Genomic DNA, 12337 nt, shown 5'->3' with positions numbered 1-12337 from the left:
CAAATGGAGCAGTATTTCAATCTGAATAACATCTAAGATGATGTGACTCAGCTTATGGTGGGGGGCATGTACTTGGACAATGAAAGGTGGCAATGGTGGGATGGCATCAACGTTGCAATGGACCTTTTCTGGCTTGGACCAAATTCAAAAAAGCTCTTATAGACCACTTTGACCAGGAATCTTCTTTTTTGGGTCGTCTTACTAAGCTCCTACAGACTGGCACAGTGGATGAATATATTACAGCTTTTGAAGCCTTAGCCTTCCGCACTTGGGGTCTCTCAGATGTGTTCTACATGGAATGTTTTATCAGCGGTCTTAAAGAAGCCATCAAAGCCCAAGTCCTACTGCACCACCCTCCCACATGGACGGAGGCTTGCAAGGTAGCCCGTAACGTGGAATGGGCATTAGCAGCCCAGTACAGTCGCCCAAATTTCTCCGCTAAAGGTTGCCCCCCACAGGCTCACAACACGACTCAAACACTTAAGGTCCAAAAGGTGTCACCTGCAGAAATGGCCGAAAGAAGAAAGCAAGGATTATGTTACTACTGTGATGAAAATTACTCCCTAGGTCATAAATGCAAGGAGCCCAATTTTTTTTCAAATTGATGCCACTAACTAGAGCTCAACAGAGGAAGATCCACCACTTGAGGAACATGAGGCGCTAGAAGAGGACAACCAAAAGGACAATGTCTCTGACGAACCAATTATTTCACTGCCTGCTTTGGTAGGGATTTCTTCACCTCAAACTCTCAAAATCAGAGGTTTTATTAAACATCGCCCAGTAGTAGTCCTGATTGATAGTGGAAGTACACATAACTTCATCCATCAAAAAGTCGCAGAAGCAGTGCATTGTTTTGTACGAGCAATTTCTAACTTCCAAGTCCATATTGCGGATGGGGGCACAATGAAATGTGAAGGCCGCCTGTGAAAATGTCAAACTTAAAATTGGGGATTATCAGTTGAAAACCCACATGTTTGCCATACACATGGGAGGTTGCGACATTGTCCTCGGCGTTGAATGGCTTCGCACTCTTGGGCCAATCACAATGGATTTCCAGGAGTTATATATGAGTTTTAAGTAGAAAAACTACACACATACCCTCCGTGGACTCCAGGCGGGAGCTCCCTCTATCATCAGCTCGCATAAGATGGAAAAATTGCTAAAAAAGGGCCATCATGGACTTATAGCTCAATTTAATGCCATCCAGGAAGTCGAAACCAAGTCTCTGCCAATTCATCTTGAGATGCAACAGATTTTAAATAACCATCTGCCGGTATTTGACAAGCCTCATGAGCTTCCACCCTCGAGAGGGGAACATGATCATAGCATCACCTTGGTTCTAGGGGCCCAACCCCCAAATGTGCGCCCATATAGATATCCGTTCACCCAAAAGAATGAAATAGAAAAAATAATCAAGGAACTTTTGGAAGCAGTTGTCATTCGTCCCAGCATTAGTCCTTATTCATCACCGGTGATCATGGTGCTCAAGAAAGACGGGGAGTGGCAGATGTGTCCAGACTTCAGGGCCCTCAATAAGTTGACAATCAAAGATAAATTTCCCATCCCAATGGTTGACGATTCGCTGGATGAACTCAATGGGGCTCAATTCTTCATTAAGCTGGATCTTCGCTCAGGCTACCACCAAATTCACATGAAGGAAGTCGACATTCCAAAGACCGCTTTCAGAACTCATGAAGGCCATTATGAGTTCCTAGTCATGCCATTCGGTCTTTGTAATGCCCCCTCTACTTTTTAGAGCCTTATGAACCACATTCTCAAACCATATCTTAGGAAATTTGTCCTTGTCTTCTTCGATGACATCCTCATCTATAGTTGCACTTGGGCCGCACATCTTCAGCATGTAGATCTACTCTTGCAACTGCTCTGCAAGCATAAATTATTTATCAAGATGTCCAAGTGTTCGCTTGGCATGGAAGAAGTTGAGTATTTAGGCCACATTGTGGGGCGTGAAGGTGTCAAGGTGGACCCCAAAAAGATCCAGGCAATGCAGGATTGGCCACAACCTAAGACCTTGAGAGGATTTTTGGGTCTCATAGGCTATTATCGTAAATTTGTCTGCAACTATGGTCACATAGCGAAGCCCCTCACTCAACTCCTAAAGAAAAATTCATTCTTCTGGAATGAGGAAGCACAACAGGAATTTACAGCTCCCAAAAATGCCATGTGTTCCACTCGAGTCTTAGCACTACCTGACTTCACCAAATCTTTTGTCATTGAATGTGATGCTTCGGGTACAGGTATTGGGGCGGTCTTAATGTAGGAAGGGAGACCTTTGGCCTTCACAAGCCAACAACTAAGTGGGAAGAATCTGGACCAATCTACCTACGAGAAGGAAATGATGGCCATCTTACATGCAGTAGAGACCTGGCGACCTTACTTATTGGGGCGACGTTTCCAAATCCGCACAGATCATCACAGTCTTAAATATTTTTTGGAGCAACGCCTATCCTCCCCACAACAAAATAAATGGCTCACCAAAATGTTGGGATATGATTATGAGATCATTTACAAGAAAGGGAAAGACAATAGTGTAGCAGATGCCTTATCTCGCCAATTTGAGGAGGAAAGTACTCTGCTAGCAATTTCCCTCCCCATTCCAGAATGGATTGAAGAGGCTCGCAGGGAATGGTTTTCACATCCCGGGTTCTCCCAACTCATTTCTCAATTGCAGGTAGATCCAAATTCCACCAAGGGCTACTCATGGCAGGATGATATTCTTCGCTACAGGGACAGAGTCGTAATATCACCAACATCCACCCTCAAAAGTCGCATTCAGGCATAATTGCACTCATCCCCCATTGCAGGACACTCAGGCTTTCAGAAGATGTATGCTCACACCAGAAGATCATTTTTTTGGACAGGCATGAAAAAGGACATCCTTACTTTCATAGCAGAATGCGATGTCTGTCAACGCCACAAAGGGGAGACTGTCAACACACCAGGCACATTACAACCGTTGCCCATCCCGACATCAATTTGGATGGAGGTTTCTATGGATTTCATTACGGGTCTTCCAAAGTCAGGAAACAAGTCAGTCATCATGGTGGTTGTGGACCGACTTTCGAAGTATGCTCATTTCTGTGCCCTACCCCACCCATTTACACCAACTTTGGTCACTCAATATTTCATGGATCAGATCTTCAAATTGCATGGCATGCCCACTTCTATTGTGTCTCATCGCGACCCGATCTTCACCAGTAATTTTTGGCAGGAACTCTTCAGGATACAAGGCACTCAACTAAAACTCAATACTTCCTATCACCCACAAATAGATGGTCAAACTAAAGCCGTCAACAAATGTCTGGAAACCTACCTTAGGTGTTTCACTTCAGAAAAGAAACATCTTTGGGTACAGTGGTTACCTCTGGCTGAATGGTGGTATAACACCAACTATCATGCCACCACCAAAATGACTCCCTATGAAGCAGTATATGGTTAACTCCCTCCTTCCCCTACTTCTTATCTCAAGGGGTGCTCAAAAGTACAAGCAGTGGATCAACTCCTACAACACCGCACAACCATGCTCGCCCATCTTAGAGAGAATCTTCATCAAGCTGAAAACCGCATGAAGCAACAGGTAGACCAGCATCGCTCAGAGCGCCAATTTCAAGAAGGGGATCAGGTCTTTTTGAGGCTGAAACCATATAAGAAAACATCACTCAAAGACAAGGGTTGTCAGAAACTATCTCCAAAATTCTACGGACCATATCAAGTACTTCAGCGCATTGGATAAGTGGCTTACAAGTTGGCTTTGCCACCTACTGCAAAAATCCATCCAGTTTTCCATGTCTCATGCCTCAAGAAAGTGATTGGGAACAATTGCAGAATTCAAACTAGTCTACTTGAATTGGACGAAGAAGGGTCAATCTGGCTCCAACCTAAACAAGTCCTAGACACATGAGACAGGCACTTGCAGGGCCGCATGATTAGGGAAGTCCTCGTCAAGTGGAAAGACACCTCTCCGGAAGATGCAACTTGGGAACCAACCACTATTCTTCAGGAGTTTCTGCAGCTTCAGCCTTGAGGACAAGGCTAGTCTGAAGGGGGAGGGCATGTTAGGGTCCCACCCTAACCCCCTTATTTATGTAATGGGATCGAGTCATAGTCAAGAGTCAATAAAGCCCATATTAATAATTGTAAGCGGTTAACCCACAATTAATGACGGGACCACAGTTAGTTGCAAATGGGCCGTAGTATTAGATAGATGTTATTGATAAAACCATGGTATTGATCCTTGGTATTGCATGTATGAGTCATATAAAAAGGATAGAGACTCCCTTCCAGGAGCATCGTGTCTTATTTTTGTATCGAGCTCTGCTCTATTGGAGGTTGCCCCCTCGAAGAGACCAATGAACATTGCTTTCTGAATAATAAAATATTTGCTGTTGTCTCTCACTGTTCTATGTTCTTGGTATCTTTCTTTGCATATTCTGTATTTGGGTATCTTTTGCAGGTTAAGAGCATAACAAGAGAAGCAGTTGAGCAGGTTTCAATGAGTTTACCAGTTTATGCAGACACTCAGTTGTTCATTGAGAAGGGCATGAAGTTAACATGGCAGGAAATCAAGGATATCTTTGTAGGGGACTTCAAGGAAGATCTAGAGGATTGGTAGGTGTATGTCAATATCCATCGGTCAGGCTTACATAAGGTTGCATGCAGGTACCCCATCTTCCCTTGTGCGGACATCATCCACTGGATTGTCTCACACATAGATCCTGAGACTATGACATTGAGTAGTGCCAGTGGAACACAACTTGCTACCTTTAGGATGGAGAATTATCATCAGATGTATCACTTACCTCAGTCGGTGAACCACATGGATACACTTTTCTATGCCACCCACAACTTTGTAAATACCAGAGATATTATAAAGCACTGGGTGAAATATCCATCGAAGTTCATATCAACACCCAATCATGTTTACAAGATGAAGTCACTCATAAAGGCCTACTAGTTCTTGATAATCTTTTCATGTCGATTATACAGTCAAGAGAGCACAAAGACCTTTCCACAGAATTGGGTGGTTCTGTTGGACCAGTTGGTGAATGATAGAAAATCATTCAACTAGTTAGATTTGTTGACTCATCAGTTGAAAATCCATGTGACTAATTCTTGGAATCCATCCAAGGATGAGAAAGCAAGATTCTACTTGTCTGCTTATTTATTTGATGCAATCTGTTCCTAGCATGGGATGGATATGGACACCACAAGAGCATGCTGTCAATATTTATTGCAAGTTTCTTTCTAAGTGCATCTACCGAGGAGTTATGGTGAGGCTAGCTTACCATTTAATTACCCCAGTGTACAAGTTTATCTTTGAGCAGGATCCACCTTGCATGTCCCAAGAAGCGATGGAGGCAATACTTAACATTGTAGATTGATATGCATCACCCATTTGCACTTTCATCAGGATTTTTGGCGGAGAGAAGCCTCTGCATGTTCTACCAAGGTACACCACAGATAATTTGGTCATTGAAGAGGTCTCATATCACACATCCACAAGGTTATCAATAGAGTTGCATACGAGGAGGAAGGCACCATGGCTTGCTCTTCCTTTGTAGATTATATTGGATGAGGTTAAGAACTTGAAATATGTGGATGTTGAAGCTAAGGAGATAGAAAAGTTTGAGTTCGGCACCATAGATTACAATTTGTATGATCCCCACGATATTTGCAAGAACCACTATGAGAGAGTGTATTATCCATGGATCCATGCGGCATGTCATTGGGAAGAGGAGGACCCTTGGATATATTATTACAACCACTCCAAGCACAATGAACCCATTAGTATAGCCACATAATCGAAAGTTTCTCTGCAGGAAGCAACAATAACATTAACAATAAGAATAAAACCAGTGTAGGACAAGGTAAGAGAAAGACTGTTGAGAACCTAGAGGCTGAGCAAAGCTACAAGTTCAAAGAAGATCCTCTCATTCAGAAAGCAACTTTGGCAGTGGAGGCAAAGAGGAAACAACACATAAAGAGAGCAGAGCAGAGGAAGAGAGAGAAGCAAAGGTTGGAGGAAGCAGAAAGGAAGTTGCAAGAAATGGAGAATAAGTTGAAAGAAGAACAAGAGCTAAGGAGCAAAGAGAGGGAAGAGAAGCAGAAACAGGAACAAGAAGATGGGTAAGGTGCGATGACAAAGAAAACTGCACCCATAGAGGTTGAGGAGTCTGAACAACAAACAAATGAAGAAGAGGGTGAATAGATGCAGGATCCAGAGCTTGCTCAACAGATTGAGCAAATGGTTGAAGAAATAGAGATGGATTTGGGATAGGATTCACAGGACTAAGATACCGACCTCATGCCGAGAGCATTCAAGGTCGCCTTGCAGTCTCCACCACCTCCAGTATCAGAACCAATCCCGAGCTAGCAAGAAGAGGTTTTTCTCCTTGATGATGATCCAGTGATGGATGTGTGTAATATGTCATTTGATGAATTGAAACAGAATATTGTATAGGCATGAGAAATGATTTCCCAGATGATCACGTGTCACCTGCATTTATGAAGGAAATGGTGATGGTGCCAGATGTTAGGAAGCATACATTCACCATGGTCAATGCCACTATGGCTTATGCAGGAGCCACGAGCTCAAGTGTCAAGTTCTTGTTAACAGAGAATGAACAAATGGCAAAGAACTTGCAAGTGACCAGGAAGAAAGAAGAACAATCTGTAGGATCTGCAATGGCAGAGATGTGGAAAGCGATACTTCCTAAAGTATCAAATCTTGAGAGCACCATGCAGAAACTCTATGAGAGATTTGTCACCATGCATAAAACAGTTTTCCATCTATTTTGTTTCCAGTGGCGGAGCATAAATATTTTCCAAACTCTTAGAGATATACACACTATTATCACCCATGTGTAAGAATGGACAATGAGATACAAGGGAGCCCCAATTCACTTTCCCAAGATGATGAAGCAACATGCATAGCTAGACAAAGTAAAGACCTAGCTGCAGATCCAGAATTATGAGCAACTCACCTAGTTGGTGAGTAGCATACAGGCTTCATATGCACGGTTGATTAAGAGCTTGGATGTCATGGTGAGAACACACATGATCCCAACAATCGGTTCCCTCATCGTAGCTAAGGAGAAGAACCAAGTCTGAATAGAGATCAACAGGTACATGTAGTAGCTAATGCAAGAGGCCAATAGTGATGACTTGGAGATGAGAAGAGAAAACATGTAGAACTACATTGATGGTCCTGCCGTAGTCATGACCATGTTGCACATGCTTCAGGATGAGTTGGACAAGGGTTCCAAGACCATATACCCATAAAAAATGGAGCCAAGAGTCCGCTATCAGAAGGACACTATCAAGAAGTATGGGGACACCATAGCACAGTACCAAACTTGGTACAACACGTCATCGAGAGTCGTCAAGTAGATGTTGCCGAGTTGGTATTTCCCCAAACTTCTGAGTCATAGTGTTTTGTCTTGTTAGGTTGTCTCTAGCCTATTTTGTCTCACATGTGTACATGTTGAAAATTTATATTATTTGTAAATATGTTGTAAGTGAAATTCCAAGTGTCATTAATGGAATATAAATATTCACTGTAATCTAATGATTTATTTGTAAAGAAGTTGAAGATTCATGAGGGTAGTCAAAGAGTCAAAGGGAAATGTCAAAGGTCTCCCCACCCTTTGTTGTAAATAGAACTTCATAACTCATAGAACAGGCTTTTGGGAGCCAAGCTTTTGGCTAGGCTTAGGCTTAGAGAAGGCTAGGGAGTATTGTGACGAGCCTTGGCTTCTCCATAGTGCAGAGCGAGTATACTTCTTTGGAGGAGAAGGTGTTCTTGACTATAATGTTCCATTGTTGGGGTTCGTGGCTTTCAATGGTGTATGTATGTGTGGAACTTTCACTTGTAATAATAATAACTGAGCCAACACTTTTTCATGTATATGTTGTTATTGTAGTTGGACTATTATGGTTTCCTTAGAAATATATGTTGTTTAACTTATGCATTTTCTTATGAACTACTTTGCATGCAATTGTATGAATCTGGTTGAAGGTGTGTTATTGGATTAACACTTCACTTTGTTTTGTGGACTATTCCACATTGCATCTTGTGATGTCATTCCGAATGTGTGTCCCTTTTAGGGTACATACTATTATAGGCTTCTTAGGGGCACACTTCCTTTTACCCTCCGTGTGTTAGAACCCCCCATGCATCTCACTTGACTCGCTACAACGTTACACGTGTGCTTCTGACCAAAGTTATCATACTTATATCTGTGTGCTATCACGGTGAAGGCACCACATTACCACCCACTACTGGGACTCCTACTCCAAACGGTCTGAGGTCTAGTTGGGACTTCTTATCGGGGAGATCCCCTTGAATGTTAGTTGGTCCAACACCGTCAACAAATTGGTAGGATAAAACCTCACACAAATCAACTGATCTAGACCTCATGGATTCATCAACATAAATTGTCATGGATTCTCAACACATTGTTAATGAAAACAACCTTAAATCATGTTCAACAATTGAATCAACAATGGGGAGAGATACATGGCAAGCCATGATTTTGTAACAACATGTTCATCATTTTAATACATTGGTAAACAAAAAATTTGTTGATTCCAATATTTCTATAACACAAAAAAATCCTTGATTGAATTTGTTGGCAATGTATTTTGTTAATTTTACTCATTTCACAGTTTAGAAGAACAATAATTAATTCATTAAATAAAAATGAAGCATTAATAACCATTTATGTGTCTTCACAGACACAACTTGTTACAATATTGATTCAAATATATAAATTTTGATTTTATAAATTTTGTTTCCACCTCCAAACCAAAAAGGATAGACGCCATTGAGTCTACAACTCCAATTCACTATAATTGTACTCCCCTTTGTCATTTCCTATAATTGTTCCCCTTGTCTTGGTCTGGGATGTTAAAAGAATAAAATCCATTAGTTCCTCACTTTAGAGGCATTGTGTAGCGATTATCTCAATAGAGGATAAATGTCGTTGTCAGATCGTGGGACTGATGTCTGTGAAATGACAAAAGGTTAGACGAAGGTTGGCCTAACCATTTTCAAGAAGAGACACCTATCAGTGTAGCTAGAAAATCAAATATGACTCAACATATACACATTAGGATATGATATGCATCTAAGGAAAACTTGGGAAAGAAGTCCTAACAATCCATTTCACATACCAAACTTGATGCATACACATAATTCCATATAATGATTTCTTCCTCATCATGTTTTGACCTCCTCATATATTCATTTGTTGTTGTTAATCATCATATCCAAGTGTTAGATGTAAAAATCTAGGCTAAATACTTCTTGTAATATTCCATCATTCAATCACAATAGATATTTATTTTTCATCATTCTCCCATAAACTAAGGCATTTGCAATAAATAAGTATATTATTCATTTTATTGAATTTGTTTTTATAGGCATTAGAAAACCCATTAAACATGGTTGAAAAATGGACATTAAGCATAGAAGTTTCTTGTTATCCCAATCTAGGGCAAATAGTGATTATTTATGTGATATGAAATATTGTGACAAATAAAGTTCTCCAAAGGAAAAGGAATGTAGCTGGAAGGACAACAAACAATGAAGCATATTAGATTACATTGATAGAAGGCATGGTAATAGCTAGGGAGTATGGATCCAATGGAATTGTAGTCGTCACTAATTCTGAACTTGTCTGCAACCAGATGAAAGGAGCGTACCGAGTCAAAAAGGATGGGTTAAAACAACTACATGTAGAAGCAAAAAATATTGCTAGTCAATTTCAATCATTTATCATAAGACACCATGCAAATGTTAATAGGATGTCTAGTGATCTATTGTATGGGGAAATGCCAATTCAAGATTTGGGTGTGACAGATGAATTGTTGTTAAGAAGATCTCCATCAAAATTTATTGATGGAAATTATAAGTTATCTTTGATATGTGTGTGTGTTTTTAAGTTATAAATGTGTTCCTTTTAATGACCATGTGTTTTTTTCAATACGATACTAAGTGTGCCTCCACTATGTAAGCACAACTTGGTGAACCTGGCATGTTTTAGAAAAAAATGTATTTAATTCTCAAAATGTGCACTTCAGCATTTGTGTTTTTAGTCTTGATTATATTTTAAATGAATAATTTACACCAAATGATTTTGAAGAAACCCTCAGATAGTTACATTAGTTTTCTGAATTCTTGATCTTTTTAAATAGGAATTTTAAATGCATGAGGTAACTTCAAGGATTTTTTTAATATCATATATAGATATAGATATCCATTTCATGGATCGAGGGCTTGGGTTATCACATGAGAATTTTCTGCCTGATTCTTCAAGGCAAGCATCAATTGAGTCTCATGCATCGACTAGAGGGTGACTTTCCATGCATTCTGACGAGATTAGTCATGGACTGAGGAGATTATCAAATGAATTAGGGGAGGTCCATCATTTGTTACATCATGATCATGGTATATATGTTTATTTGAAAGTTTTTAAATGATATTGAGTATAATCATATGTACATACATATGAAATCGATTTTTTTTCAATTTAGATTTATTAATTTATAATAAATTTCATTTTTTAGGAGCATCCACTAGGTCAAAGAGAGTATCAAATCAATCAATGGAGGGACATCGTTCACATCATTGTGGTATGGTATATATATGTTTATATATATTTACTTAAATGATAAATAGGTAGAATCATATGTACATACATATATTGAATAGATTTTTGTCAATTTAACTTAATTAATTTATTATAATTTCTAGTTTTTTAGAAGCTTTTCTCACTATGTCGTTGCATGAGGGTGGTTAACATTATCTCAGTGGTAAACAAGCTCAATCAACTGATGTACTTGGGAATGATGGTTCTCAACCATTTTCGGGTGGTCATCAATCTCAATCGGATCATCATGATCCTCATAATTTTGGTAAATTATATAATAATAAAAAATTATGTTAAAAAAAATTGTACACATAAATGAATTGTATGTAAATATACGTGTACATATATATCTTTCATATGTATAAATAAATTTGAACATGTTTTTAGATTTATGATATTGATATAGGGGGTGAAAATGGTGATCAAAGTAAACATAGACGAAGCAGGGCAATTCAAGAAGAAGACCATACACCAACTACCACCTATCCATATGATATTCCTGATGAGATTCCTTGGGAAACAAACATGCAACAATGTACGTTACAGAGGTGCATAGGTCATTATTCAAAATTGAAGAAATATCTAGCAAGTTTGGAGCTCCCTGTAGAGAATCGAAAAAGATTAGAAATATTTTTTCACTCTCTAAGCTCATTTCTTGATATTTACAAGAAGCTCGGGCCAACAACTTATTTCTTTATAGGTATGATGAGGCATGAAAATGAAGCAGTGATGGGTCCTGATAAATGGTCCGAGCTAAGTAGAAGGGTTAAAAAAGCACATGCAAAATCTATGTTTAATTTCAAAGAAGGGTCGAAAATAAATATGCTCAAGATGTAATATTTCGAGCACCCTGTTATAGCCGACCATTTGTATGATAGGTTCCTTGTAGCATATGGAAAGCTGTCATGGAGTGACGAGGTTCCACATTATTTTTCAAAATTATTTTATGTATAATTCTTTTGGGGTATGAGACTAGATTATACTGACCTTCCATCTAAATTTTATGGTACTAGGAGAGGTCAATCATATGAACGTAAGGTGTATTAAGGGATACTGAATTGCCTCACCCTCCTCCACCTTTGGTACCTCTACCTCCTTGTCTGGTAGCTTTGCGATCAGAGATGGATACCACTTCTCAGATTGATCGAGAACCAAGGGATGCCATTATAGATAACATCCAGACTCCACCGATTGCAATGGATGTCAGTCTAAATCGACAAAGAGAATGAGTTGGTGCACGAGCTAATTTTGTAACAGATTAGGAGATAGATAATATGAATATTGAAGAGGTTAAATCATTTGAAAAGGGTTGTCATGATGGTTGGAAAGACCTAATTGTTCATGAGGAGGAGGGCGTGGGATCGGTATGTGTTAATGATTAGGGTGGATATTTTAATGTAATGTAATGTATGTGTTAATGTTGATTCACATACATTTTGTTAGTTTTTTTAGATATAGTCTAACAAGAATGTATCATATGTTCACCATTTGCAGTTAACTCATTTTTTGAATGAAACTTTTGATAATATCACAGTCCCAAGTTTAGGTTCCAATCAAAATATGTTGAGATATGTTAGTTTTTTTTGAAGAGTTCATGTTCATATTATTATTCTAATTTTATTATATTGGTATCGTGAAGACATATTTTTAAAAGAAATAATTAC

Source organism: Pinus tabuliformis, chromosome 2_2 (assembly GCF_031772625.1).
Source record: "Pinus tabuliformis cultivar Carrire ecotype Pingquan chromosome 2_2, CPIR1, whole genome shotgun sequence".
Classification (NCBI taxonomy): domain Eukaryota; kingdom Viridiplantae; phylum Streptophyta; class Pinopsida; order Pinales; family Pinaceae; genus Pinus; species Pinus tabuliformis.
The sequence above is the reverse complement of the archived record's forward strand: the minus strand, read 5'-3'. Positions refer to the sequence as shown.